This window comes from Chionomys nivalis, unplaced genomic scaffold, assembly GCF_950005125.1.
Source record: "Chionomys nivalis unplaced genomic scaffold, mChiNiv1.1 scaffold_66, whole genome shotgun sequence".
In the NCBI taxonomy this organism is placed as follows: domain Eukaryota; kingdom Metazoa; phylum Chordata; class Mammalia; order Rodentia; family Cricetidae; genus Chionomys; species Chionomys nivalis.
The window spans coordinates 368,976-383,734 of NW_026646947.1; positions in this window are offsets into that span (position 1 = coordinate 368,976).

The following is a 14,759-nucleotide window of genomic DNA, read 5'->3' on the forward strand; positions in this document are numbered from 1 at the left end:
AAGTTGTCACCGAGTATCAAGAGTTAATATGCATGAAGAACTTAAGAGCAGTTGACCTATATAAACACTCAATACATATTCAGAACAACTTGTAAAGGAGAGTCTGCCATTATCTCCATTAAAAAAGTGAAAAGTTCTATTTTATATTCTATGTATATTTTGTTTGTATAGGCATAACCACACATGCACGAGAGTGCCTATGGAGGTCACAAAAGGGGCACCAGATCTCCTTGAGCTGGAGTCACAGGCGGTTGTGACCTGCCCAATGTGGGTACTGGGAACTGAATTTGGGTCCTGTGGTAGAATAGGAACGACTCTAAACCACTGAGCAATCTCCCAGTATCTCCACTCTTTTTCTTTCTTTTTTTGGAAGACAGGTTTTTCTGTGTAGCTCTGGTTGTCTTGGACTTTGTCTGTAGACCAGGCTGGCCTCAAACCCAGAGATTAGACTGCCTCCGTTTAATTAAATACGTGCACCACCGCTCAACCTATCCCCATTCTTATACACAAGGGATTCAAAGTACAAAAAGGTGAGGTCATACCCCAGGTCATACAAATAACAGACTGTTTCCTGTCAATCTGTATCAAACTTCCCCACCTCCAATCCAGACAAGTGCTGATCTAGACTAGACATGTTCTCCAAGGTATGTATATCTAGGTATCACTACATCAAAACTAAGATGTTGTTTGTTCTTCTCATGCTCATCCTTTCATGCATACATTGCTACCTAGAGACTGGCTGCTAGGACAGTCTGAATGCAGCAGCAGAATAGATTCTAACTGTCTTTCATTAGTCAGATATTAAAGGGATCTGACGTTAAAAGGGGAGACCATGTTTTGCTGCCCAATGAAATTGTTTTGCATTGGAAATATTTTAACTTTATTACATTTATTATTGTGTGTGTGTGTGTGTGTGTGTGAGAGAGAGAGAGAGAGAGAGAGAGAGAGACAGAAAGAGAGCGAGCAGCTGGTGGTCAGTAGCTGCTGATGCAGCAGGTTCTCTTCTACCATGTGGGTCTGGGGATTGAAAGCAGGTGTTTGGGTTTGTTGATAAGTGCCTTTACCTGCTGAGTCATCTTGCTTACCCAGATTTTTTTTTTAAATTAAAAGCATTGTAGGTGGTGGTGGCACGCACCTTTAATCTGAGCACTTTGGAAGCAGAGAAAGGTATATCCCAAAGTTCGATGCTAACCTGGTCTACAGAGTGAATGCCAGGAAAACTAGGGCTGCATCGAGAAATCTTTTCTCCAAAACAAACCAAAACAAACAAAGAAGCAAATAAATAAATAAAGCCATTTTAGTTTTGAAACCTTATAATAAGATTGTTATTTTAAATTGAGTTTATATTGACATTTTCTTAGTTTAATTGCTAATATAATTAATACTGCCAGACTTAGACAGTAAAACCAAAGCTCTCTGAAGGAATTACTAACCTTTGGAGAGTGAGCGACTCAAGTGTGGAACTAGAGAAGACCCACTTTCACCATCTGATTCTACAGTTTCTGAGAACTAGCTACAGAACATGGCAGCATGCAGCTGAGATCCATAGTTGGAGGCACTTATGCTTGACGGGTATAAAGGTCTGGTTCGTCGAGGTCCTGAGATCTTAATTCCTGTGTGGAGAGGCAGCCAGCACCACCGGTGGAAATGGAACTGCGCTTCATGCTCAGAACCTAATTCATGATTTCAATATCAGAAAAATGTTCCAGATGCAAGTGGATCATTAAGCAATAATTGTCACTTTTATTCTGAAGTAGAAGAGTAACTAAGTTTATTCCTTTACGATAGTATTTTCCCTGTGTGCTGTATTTGTTTGTCATGTATACTTAAGTCCTCACTAAAGATAACACCTATGCAACTTCAAGTATTCAATACACTCGAGCAAGACAATGCAAAAATGAACATATATGATTCCTGCATCACACGGCAATCCATGATCGCAAAATTTCAATGTGTTATCCCGAATACATCACTGGTATCTCTTATGTCTATTTCAATGGTAACTCACAGACTGCTTGACAAGAAATCTCAGGCTCCTTAACTCTCCTCAAAATGTTTCCTTTGGCTTCAAAATCAGGATTCATTCTCTTTTCCTAATATCTACTTTTCTTGCTTTATGTTTAACCCCATAGTTTAATACCCACTATTGTCTTTCTGGTTCTAATCTCCCTTTCAGTAAAGACAAGCAATCCGTTCCATAACATAATGTAGAGGCTGCTTCCATTCTCAAAATATTTTAGTATCATAAGCATACCTATGTCAGACCCTGTCTTCGTCTCTGCAGCACTAGACGCTAGCCACTCAGCTTTTTCTGGTCCTGCCCTGGCTTCTTTCTAGGATAAGACAGAACTCACTGTTGATAAAATTATATATATATATATATATATATATATATATATATATATATATATATAGTGAAGAGAAGTCACGCTATGCGATAAGGCTTATATAGGAGGCTTATTGGAAGATGAGAGAGAAGGGACAGAGGAGGCAGAGAGGGGAGCAGACTAGTCCCATGGGGTAAAGAGTGCAGGAGAGAGAGGGAGGTAGACACAGGAGAAGGGAGACGTTAGGGGGTAGGTCCACCTGTTACAAGGAACCATAGCAAATGTGCCCAGAAGTGGCTACAGGTGAAGTGCTCTTAGTGGCTACAGGTGAGGAGGTTTCCTGTCAGGACCCTAAGGACAGGCAGGCCAATGCAGATTCCCAAATACTAACACCAAATAATAACACCCACTTTATTGTTTGTTTGAGCTGGGGACTTTAGCACAATAGGCTGTGCACTGAGTCACATCACTCCTTGTTCGACTGCTTACATTCCACTTAGGTCTTATTCTCTAGCCTTCAGTTTCCCAGACTTTTTCTTCTTACATGGCTTTTCAGAAGCTGCATTACCACAGGAACGCAGTGTTTTAACCTGTCCCTCCCAGGCAGTCCTCCCCTTCTCCCCCTCCCTGCGGAACACCTTGGTCAGCAATCAGCATCCTCTTTTCCCTCTCCAGGCGCTGCCCACACAAACTTACTGATCCCTGAACCCAGAACCTGGCAGATGCCGCCCCAGGTCTCTGATGCCACAGAGTTTCTTAGCAGGAACAGAGTTAACCCCATGCCAGCAGTTACCTTTCTCTCTGGTTCTTGACCCCCAGCGCCCACTTCCAGTAAAATGCACAACTGCTTAGGAAGACACCCACCAGTGCCAACCAAGAGCCATTTGGATTTTAAAGTCTCTGCCTGCGTGACGTCAGAAAGCCTCTTGCGAGTACTCTTAAGCAAGAAGGCTATGCCAGTTCCCAGACAGTGGTGGGAAGTCCTAGGGCAAAAGCTTAGATTTCTAAATCTTGCAGCTGTTGTGCCTCTGGCTAGAATTGTAGTTTTGTCCCTAGCAGCCCTTTTGAGTTTCAGTCTTTCCTAGCCATCAGTGTGTCACCTCATCTGTATTTGAGACAATCAAGTACTTTTGCAGCAGTGCCCAGTTGTTTTCCATAGTATCTTTTATTGTTGTTTTGTTTTGTAAAATATCCCTGGGCCTGGTGAAATGGCTCCATGGGTAAGAGCACTGCCTGCTCTTCCAAAGAAATGGGTTAAATCCCCAGGACCCATAACTATAACTCTAATTTCAGGAGGTCTGATGCCCTCTTCTGGCCTTGGTGGGCACCAGACACACGTGTGGTATACAGACATGCATGTAGGCAAAACACTTTATACATAAAATAAAAATAATAAAGATCTTTTTTAAAAAAATAAAGGCAAATAAAAAGTATTCTTGTACAGTTTTATCAGGACCTAAGTTCTCAAAATTCATTTCAACACTCATCTTAGTTTCAAGATGCCTTAAGAAGTACAAAATTTGCTGGTCAGTGGTGGTACATTCCTTTACTCCCAGTACTCAAGAGGCAGAGGCAGGGGGATCTCTGTGAGTTTGAGAAGAGTCTACAGAAGAAATACAAAATCACTTTAGCTAAGACATTTGAATTGGAAGTATTATCTCTGTTTGACCAAGACCTCCCATATTTTGTCATTACAAGGTCAATTAGTAAGACTATTGTAATAGCTATTGCTTATGCATTAACTACTCCTGGATTCTTTTTATAGAAGACTGAAGTGAGAAAGGATTAATGTTCTACGGGTGCTTAAATAAAGCAAGTTTTCACATATTAGTCCTTCTAAAATCATTCCTCATCAAAGAACTCATTGAAACATTTTTTTTTGTACAAAGTTTAAAATGTTGAAGTCTACAGTCATCAGGCTGGTAGTCATAGACACACAAAAACCTGACAAGCTTGCTTTCTATGTCTACTTCTGAATGCCACTCAGGATCAAGTGAGATAATTGTATCAGGATTTTAGCTTAGTGATACATGGCGTTAATAAATTAAAATTCATCCTAAGGAATGTAGTGGGAAGAAATGATAATGTAATCAAGTTGAATTTAATTTGCTAGATATTTTATAATGACATTTTAAGTCATAAGCAACTGTAATATACTTTACTATTAGAAACTCTTTTAATCAATGCAGGCCACCTTATTCCCATATGGTTATGCCGTGGCAGTATCTGTGAAAAATTCTTCAAGCGGGTAATAGGGATATGTTACATCTCTTTTTATCTTCTTTTTTTTTTCTGAGACAAGCTTGTCTATTTAACAGTCTTGGCTGTGTCCCTTTTTTACCTTTTATGTTAATTCTTTAAAAACAACTACTTCTTTATTTTATTTATTGTATTATTTATAGTTGGAATTTTCCTTTGGGCCACCAAGAAACTCCCAAATAATTTATTATGAATGCTTCTTATTAATTATAAGTGCTTAGTCTTAGCTTAGGCTCGTCCTGCTAGCTTTTTGAACTTAATTTAACCTGTTTCTATTCATCTACATTTTTCCTTGGGGCTTTTTACCTTTCTTTTATTCTGTATGTCTTGGTTTCCTGCTTCCTCCAAGTGTGTCTGATTGGCCACTGGTTTCTCCCTGGTATCTATTTTTCTTTCTTCCTTTCTAAGCCTAAATTCCTCCTGCTACTCAGTTTCCCTGCCTGCAAGTCCTGCCTATACCTCTTTCTTGCTATTGGCCATTTAGCTTTTTGTTAGACTAATCAGGTGCCTTAGGCAGACAAGGTAAAACAGCAACACATTTTTACATATAATTCAACAAATGCAACACGTCTTTACATAGTTATACAAATATTTTGTAACAATGAAACATCATTTCTCCTTTTACTTTTTTTCTTCAAACCCGCTCTTATATGCCTCCTTGTTCCCTTTCAAATTCATGGATTTTTCATTAATTTTGTTACATGCATATGTGTATGTAACCTGCCCGATCTGTATGTTACTTGTCCGTATGCTGTCAGGGTTATAATTAGGTTGAAGGGAGATAAATACACAGGGAGAAAGGAGAGCAAAATAATAGTATGGATATGTGAAAAAAATCACAAGGATTCATACTGTTAAGTACCTAAAAAACTATAACACACACATACTTTAATTTAGTATAATGTTATTTGTATGTATGATTCAGGGCTCACCATTTGGTATTGGATAAGCATTTCGTGTACTCTTCCCACAGTAGGACTAAAACTGTTTCTCCACTCCCGGCATTTGTGAGTTCCCTATAGTTCTTTGTGTAGGGCTGGTTGGCCCCTTGTCCCTTATAGATTGCCTCTTGTCCTTATTCAGCTCATACTTAAGCAGCCATGTTAATAAGATTTTATTGGTGTAGATTCTGACATTCCTAGGAGATACAATGTCACAGCAAACTCCATGATGCTCTGGCTCTTATAATCTATGTGTCCCCTCCTTTACAATGTTTCGTGATACTTACGTGTAGTGATATTTCATTTGTATTTTAATTAAGAAAGTTTAGCTGAAGATCAGAGAGTAAGTGGTAGCACACACCTTTAATCTCAGTAGCCACACTAGTTTGCCATAGAAACCTGGCGGTGCACGCCGTTAATCCCAGTGGTGCACATCTTTAATCCCAACCTAAAGAATGGAATGCAAGACAGAAGGAGAAAGCTCTCAGACACAGTCTCATCACCCTGTTATTTGATTTCTCTGTTAGATTGCCTTCACATATGCATTTATTTCAGGAAGCATCGACTGTATCAATACCCATGCCACTGCACACTACTTCCGTGGCCTTAGTTTTAGCTGTTTCTCCCTGTATACACTCCCTCGTCCTTCTATTTCTCTCCTTGCACCTCCCCTCACCAGCCTGTACCTTTCTATTCTATTTCTTCTTTCCTGATGAGATGCTTCTCTCCTCCTTAGTCTGTTACTCTATACTTAATCTCTGTGATTCTGTATATTCACATGTAAGCTAATACATGCCACATTTGGCTTTCTGTGTCTGGGTACCTCACTCAGGGTGATTTCTCCCCCTAGTTCTACCCATTTACTGTGAATTTAATTCTTTTTAATGGCTGAGTAATATTCATTTGTATAAAGGTTCCAATTTTTATCACGAGGTAGATCAGGTCCCATCTCTCTAAGGTAAATCCACACTCATTTCCATAGTGACTGTATGAGTCTGCACTCATACCAGCACTGGATGAGTGTACCCCTTATTCTATGTCCTTGCCAGCAGGAACTGTCACTCGTATTATTGATCCTAGGGATTCTGACAGGTGTAAAGTGGACTCTCAAAGCAGACTTGGTTTGCATTTCACGAATGACTGAGAATGTTGAACATTTAAGTCTTTCTCAGCCACTTAAGATTCCCTATTGAGAATTCTCTGTTTAAAAATTCCCAGTTTTAATTGAGTCATTTGTTTTCTTGATATCCAGCCTTTTGAGTTCTTTATACATTTTGTTTGAGTTTTTTTGTATAATTTTGGATATTAGCCCTCTATTGGGTGTGTAGTTGATAAAAAATATTTTACCATTCTGTAAGCTGCCACTTTGTCTGAATGATGGGATCTTTTGTCATGCAGAAGCTTTTCAGTTTCATGAGATCCCATTTATTAATTGTTGAAATTAGTGTCTGTGTTAATAGTGTTCTGCTCAGAAAATCTTTTCCTATGTCATTGATTTCAGGGATCTTCCCTTCTTTTTCTTCTGTTAGGTTCAAGATATCTGGTTTTAGGTTGAGGTCTGTGTGGGAATTCCTTTCCATTAAATATTTTTTGGGATGTGGGGGTGTGTCAGCAATAGGGTGGCTTCTGTGTGCTGACATGATCTCTTATAAGGGAGAGAATGGTCTCCCATGTATTTCTGGTTTCTTCATCAAAGATCAGGAGTCCGTAGGCACTTGAATTACACCTGACTTCTCAGTGGAAACCATGAAAGACAGAATGTCTTAGATAGATGTGCTGCCAACACTAAGAGACCATGAAGGCAATCCCAGAGTACTATTCGCAGCAAAGCTTGCATTCACCATCAATGGAGAAAAAAGATATTCCAGGACAAAAACAGATTTAAATAATAGGTAGCCACAAACCCAGCCTTACAGAAACTACTAGAAGGCAAAGCACAAACCAAGGAAGCTAAGAACACCCATAATAACACAGACATCTGAAAACTCTCCACCACCACAACTCAAAGAAGGGAAACACACACTCTAATAGTAGGTTTCAACACTCCTCTCTCACCAATGGACAGGCTAAACAGACAGAAACTTAATGGAGCAATAAGAGATATCACAGATGTAGTGAAACAAATGAAATTAATAGACACCTATAGAACATTCCACCCAACAGAAAAGAAAATACCTTCTTCTCAGCATCTCATGGAACCTTCTCAAAAATTGATCACATAATCAGTAACAAAGCAAACATTCACAGATACAAAAGAAAATGTAGTAACCAGCTGTGTACTATTGGATTACCATGGAATAATGCTAGAATTCAACAACAATTCTACCCCCAGAATGCCTACAAACTCATGAAAACTGAACAGTCAACTACTCTCCAGAAGATGACATCAGATACCTTAGAATTAGAGATATAAGGGATTGTGAGCTGCCATATGGGTGCTGTTAAGTGATCCTTTGTCCTCTGCAAGAGCGGCAAGTGCTCTTAATCATGGATTCATCATCCCAGCCCTAGCAGGTACTTCATTTTTTCCCTTAAACCCAGATGTCATTAGGAAAGATCCTTTTACAGATGGTGCTGAGAAAACTGGGTATGTACCTGTAGAAGAATGAAATCAGGTCGAGTCTCAAACTACATGAAACATTGAAAATAGATCACAGACTTCATGTGAAGACAGGACATGCTGAAACTGCAGGGAAGACACATCAACTATGTCCCGTGTCAACAATCATCCTATGCAGAGGTAGGAACTTCTGAATGGACTGTGACAGCAGAGAACACAACCCAAGGACTGACACATGGATTATAGCAAACTAAAAACCCGCCTAACAATGGAAGGAACCTCACAACTGAAGAGACAGCTTACAGATTTGAGAAATCATTGCCAACTCTGTATCGCATAGGGTTCTATTATGTAAAAACAGCCAAGATTAAACCAAATCCAATCCATACATGAGGTAATGAGGTGAGCAGACAGTCCTCAAAGGAAGAAATAGAAATGGCAAATAATATTTGATGATGGGTTCAACATCCTAAGCCATCAGGGAAAGGTGAAATTAAAATGATTTATACTCTCACCTTACTAGCTCAGAATGACTTTCATCAAGAAAACAGAACAACAGATGCTGGCAGGAATTTGAGGAAAGAGGAAACTTTACTCACTGCTAGTGAGCATAAATTGCAGCTACTGAGGAAATCAGTAAGTAGGTTTGTCAAAAATGAAAAAGTGGTGGGACAGATGTCTCAGGGAAAAGCACCGGCTGCTCTTACAGAGGAACTGGGTTTGGTTCCCAGCACCCACTTGGTGGCTCAGAACCATCTATAACTCCAGTTCCAGGGAATCCCTTTCTGACCTCCACAGTCACCACGGATGTACACATATATTGCAGGAAAAAATATTCACACACATAAAAATAAAAGATGAACAAATCTTTGAGGACGACAACCAAAACTATCACATGACCTGCCTATATGCCTCAGTGATAAAGAGCACTTCTTGTTCTTCCAGAGGACCAGCATTTGATTCCCAACACTCAAACCAGGCAGTTCACAACCACCTGTAACACAAGCCCCAGGAGGGTCTCACATCTCTCATTTCTGTGGTCACACACACACACACACACATACACAGATTTAAAAGTAAAAAAATGACATTTGTAGGAAAATGGGTGAAATTTCAATTCAGAATGTTAGTTTAAATAAACTGCGTTCAGATAAGCACTATGTTTTCTCTCATGTGTGTAGCCTTGATTGAAGTTTCTATGTGTGAGTGGGTCAGTGTCCATGTGTGGATGACTCATGACTAGAGAGCTGTGAGAGGGAAAAAGAGACCTGAAGGATTAGGGTACAGGGACACTGACAGAAGATAATGCAATATTGTACTGGGAGAGTAGAAATTAGGTTGTTGTGGGCGACGGAAAAACAGCAAGAATGGGACAGAGGGGAGGGCAAGGCAAAGGCCAGAGGGCAGGGTGTGGAAGAAGAAAACATGTATAAAAATGCCATTATGAAATCTACTACTTTGTAGCTACCTTAATAATCTTGTAATGGCTTCTTCCTTCTGTCCCCTTTCCTCTTTGGGCACATAACACCATCCAGCTCAGTCTGTCTGGCACTGGGGGCAAATCCTCAGGGCAAGTAGGCAGGCAAGACTTCCTTTGTTTTACTGGCTTGCCTGCACCAACCAAGGTAGGCGCTTTGTTTACGAACTACCCAACCTGCACGGAGATCTGATCTTGGCACCAGGAGAGACAGCAGTGGGGTGAGTTTGTGACCAGCGGCGGCGGAAGCAGCCCTGGACAGGGAACTCTGAAGTTCCTCATCCCACACCCTATACTCCCTGGGCTCCCTGCAGGGGCTCTACCCCCCCATACTGCCTCTCTCTTCTTGTCCCACCCAGCCTGCATCCAGAACCCTTTTTACTTCTGTCCCCATTCCTCTTTGGGCACATAACACCATCCAGCTCAGTTTGTCTGGCGCTGGGGGCAAATCCTCAGGGCAAGTAGGCAGGCGAGACTTCCTTTGTTTCACTGGCCTGCCTGCACCAACAAAGGTAGGCGCTTTGTTTACGAACTACCCAACCTGCACGGAGATCTGATCTCGGCACCAGGAGAGACAGCAGTGGGGTGAGTTTGTGACTGGCGGCGGCGGAAGCAGCCCTGGACAGGGAACTCTGAAGTTCCTCATCCCCCACCCTATACTCCCTGGGCTCCCTGCAGGGGCTCTACACCCTGCATACTGCCTCTCTCTTCTTGTCCCACCCAGCTTGCATCCAGAACCCTTCTTCCTTCTGCCCCCTTTCCTCTTTGGGCACATAACACCATCCAGCTCAGTCTGTCTGGCGCTGAGGGCACATCCTCAGGGCAAGTAGGCAGAGGAGACTTCCTTTGTCTCACTGGCCTGCCTGCAACAAGCAAGGAGAGATATCACTGGAGCACCAGGAGAGCTATCACTGCAGAGAGCCATCACTGGGAAGGTACATCAGTAGGCAAGGAGACCTGATCCGGTAAAAGAAGATCCATAGGGGAGCATTCGGAGAAAGAGATGGGCAGGCGCCAATGCAAGAATTCACCCAACAATCTGAAAAACTATATGAAACCACCAGAACCCAGCGACCTCCCAACACGAGGACATGAACACCTTAATCATGAAGAAGTAGATGAAATTGACTTTATGAAAGTGATTGACGCCCTTAAACAGCATGTAAAAAATGCCCTTATAGAAATGGATGAGAAGTATAACAGAAAGTTTGAAGAATTGAGTAAATCAGTGAATGATACCCTAGGAAACCAAGGAAAAACAATCAAACAGATAATGGAAACAGTTCAAGACTTAAAAACTGAAATGGAGGCAAAGAAGAAAACACAAACAGAAGGCCAGCTGGACAGGGAAAATCTAGGTAAACAAATAGAGACTAAAGAAGCAAGCATAACCAACAGAATAAAAGAGATAGAAGAATGAATCTCAGATTCTGAAGATACCATAGAGAAAATAAACACGCTGATCAAAGAAAACAGCAAGGCCAACAAATTCTCATCACAAAACATTCAGGAAATATGGGACACAATAAAAAGACCAAACCTAAGAATAATAGGAATAGAAGAAGGAGAAGAAGCGCAGCTCAACGGTCCAGAAAATATATTTAATAAAATTATAGAAGAAAACTTTCCCAACCTAAAGAAAGATATACCTATGAAGGTTCAAGAAGCATACAGAACACCGAATAGGCTGGATCAAAAAAAAAATCCTCTCGCCATATAATAATCAAAACACAAAGCATACAGAATAAAGAAAGAATACTAAGAGCAGCAAAGGAAAAAGGCCAAGTTACTTATAAAGGTAAACCTATCAGACTTACACCTGACTTCTCTATGGAAACCATGAAAGCCAGAAGGTCCTGGATAGATGTACTGCAGAAACTAAGAGACCATGGATGCAAGCCCAGACTACTATACCCAGCCAAGCTTTCGTTCACTATAAATGGAGAAAACAAAATTTTCCAGGATAAAAACAAATTTAAACAATACGTAGCCACAAATCCAGCCTTACAGAAAGTAATAGAAGGAAAATCACTAACCAAGGAGTCCAACAATGACCACAATATCTCAGACAACTGGAGACCCTTCACCAGCGCAACACAAAGAAGGGGAACACACAAAATTTAGAACTTAAAAAATGACCGGAGTTAACAACCACTGGTCATTAATATCACTTAATGTCAATGGACTCAACTCTCCTATAAAAAGGCACAGACTAAGAGATTGGATACGAAAACAGGATCCAACATTCTGCTGTTTACAAGAAACACACCTCAACCACAAAGACAGACACCTACTCAGAGTAAAGGGTTGGGATAAGGCTTATCAAGTAAATGGACCTAAGAAACAAGCAGGGGTGGCCATACTAATTTCTAACAAAGTTGACTTCAAACTTAAATCAATCAGGAGAGATGGAAAGGGACATTTTCTACTCATAACAGGAACAATTCATCAGGATGAAGTCTCAATCCTGAATATCTATGCCCCTAATATAAAAGCACCCACGTATGTAAAAGAAACATTGTTAAAACTCAAGGCAGCCATCAAACCGCACACATTAATAGTAGGAGACTTTAATACTCCTCTCTCACCAATGGACAGGTCAAGTAGACAGAAACCTAACAGAGAAATAAGAGAATTAATGGAGGTAATGAATCAAATGGACTTAACAGACATCTATAGAATATTCCACCCAAATAGGAAAGAATATACCTTCTTCTCTGCAGCTCATGGAACCTTCTCAAAAATCGACCACATACTCGGTAACAAAGCAAACATCCACAGTTACAAAAAAATATTAATAACCACCTGTATCTTATCAGATCACCATGGATTAAAGCTAGAATTCAGCAACAATGCTACCCCCAGAAAGCCTACAAACTCATGGAAACTGAATAGTCAACTACTGAACCATACCTGGATTAAGGAAGAAATAAAGAAAGAAATTAAACTCTTCCTTGAAGACAATGAAAATAAAGAAACAACATATTCAAACCTATGGGACACTATGAAAGCAGTTCTGAGAGGAAAGTTCATAGCACTAACTGCCCACTTAAAGAAAACAGAGAAAGCACACATTGGAGACTTAACAGCCCACCTGAAAGCTCTAGAAAAAAAAGAAGCAGACTCACCTAGAAGGGGTAGAAGACTGGAAATAATCAAACTGAGGGCTGAAATCAACAAAATAGAAACACAGAAAACAATTGAAAGAATCAATGAATCAAAAAGCTGGTTCCTGGAGAAAATCAACAAGATTGATAAACCCCTATCCAAACTAATCAAACGGCAGAGAGAGAATTTGCAAATTAATAAGATCAGAAATGAAAAGGGAGACATAACCACAAACACAGAGGAAATTCAGAGAATCATTAGATCTTACTACAAAAGCCTGTATGCCACAAAACTGGAAAATGTAAAAGAAATGGTCGCTTTTTTAGATAAATACCATTTACCAAAGTTAAACCAGGACCAGGTGAACAACCTAAATAGACCTGTTAATCGTGAAGAATTAGAAGCGGTTATCAAAAACCTCCCTTCCAAAAAAAGTCCAGGACCAGATGGTTTCAATGCGGAATTCTACCAGAACTTCCAAGAAGACCTAATACCTATTCTCCTTAATGTATTTCACAATATAGAAACAGAAGAGTCATTGCCAAATTCCTTTTATGAAGCTACAGTAACTCTGATACCAAAACCACACAAAGACCCAACCAAGCAAGAGAATTACAGGCCAATCTCACTCATGAACATCGACGCAAAAATCCTCAACAAAATTCTGGCAAACCGAATCCAAGCACACATTAGAAAAATTATCCATTATGATCAAGTAGGCTTCATACCAGAGATGCAGGGCTGGTTTAACATACGCAAATCTATCAATGTAATCCATCATATAAATAAACTGAAAGAAAAAAACCATATGATCGTTTCATTAGACGCTGAAAAAGCATTTGACAAAATTCAACATCCCTTTATGATAAAAGTCTTGGAGAGATTAGGGATACAAGGGTCATACCTAAATATAATTAAAGCTATATACAGCAAGCCGACAGCTAATATCAAACTAAATGGAGAGAAACTTAAAGCCATCCCACTAAAATCAGGAACACGCCAAGGCTGTCCACTCTCTCCATACCTCTTCAATATAGTTCTCGAAGTTTTAGCAATAGCAATAAGACAACATAAGGGGATAAAGGGGATTCAAATTGGAAAGGAAGAAGTTAAACTTGCATTATTTGCAGATGATATGATAGTGTACATGAGCGACCCCAAAAACTCCTCCAAAGAACTCCTACAGCTGATAAACGCCTTTAGTAACGTGGCAGGATACAAGATCAACTCCAAAAAATCAGTCGCCCTCTTATACACAAAGGATATGGAAGCAGAGAGAGAAATAAGAGAATCATCACCTTTCACGATAGCCACAAACAGAATAAAATATCTTGGGGTAACTCTAACCAAGGAAGTGAAAGATCTATTTGACAAGAACTTTAAGGCATTGAAGAAAGAAATTGAAAAGGATACCAGAAAATGGAAGGATCTCCCTTGCTCTTGGATTGGGAGAATCAACATAGTAAAAATGGCAATTCTACCAAGGGCAATTTATAGATTCAATGCAATCCCCATTAAAATCCCATCAAAATTCTTCACAGATCTTGAAAGGACAACAATCAACTTTATATGGAGAAACAAAAAACCCAGGATAGCCAAAACAATCTTATACAATAAAGGAACTTCTGGAGGCATTACCATCCCTGACTTCAAACTCTATTACAGAGCTACAGTAATGAAAACAGCGTGGTACTGGCATAAAAACAGAGAAGTCGACCAATGGAATCGTATACAAGACCCGGATTTTAACCCACAAACCTATGAACAACTGATTTTCGATAAAGGAGCTAAAAGTATACAATGGAAGAAAGAAAGCATCTTCAACAAATGGTGCTGGCACAATTGGATGTCAACCTGTAGAAGAATGAAAATAGACCCATATCTATCACCATGCACAAAACTCAAGTCCAAATGGATCAAAGACCTCAATATCAATCTGAACACACTGAACCTGATAGAAGAGAAAATGGGAAGTACCCTACAACATATGGGCACTGGAGATCGCTTCCTATGTATAACCCCAGCAGCACAGACATTAAGGGCAACATTGAATAAATGGGACCTCCTGAAACTGAGAAGCTTCTGTA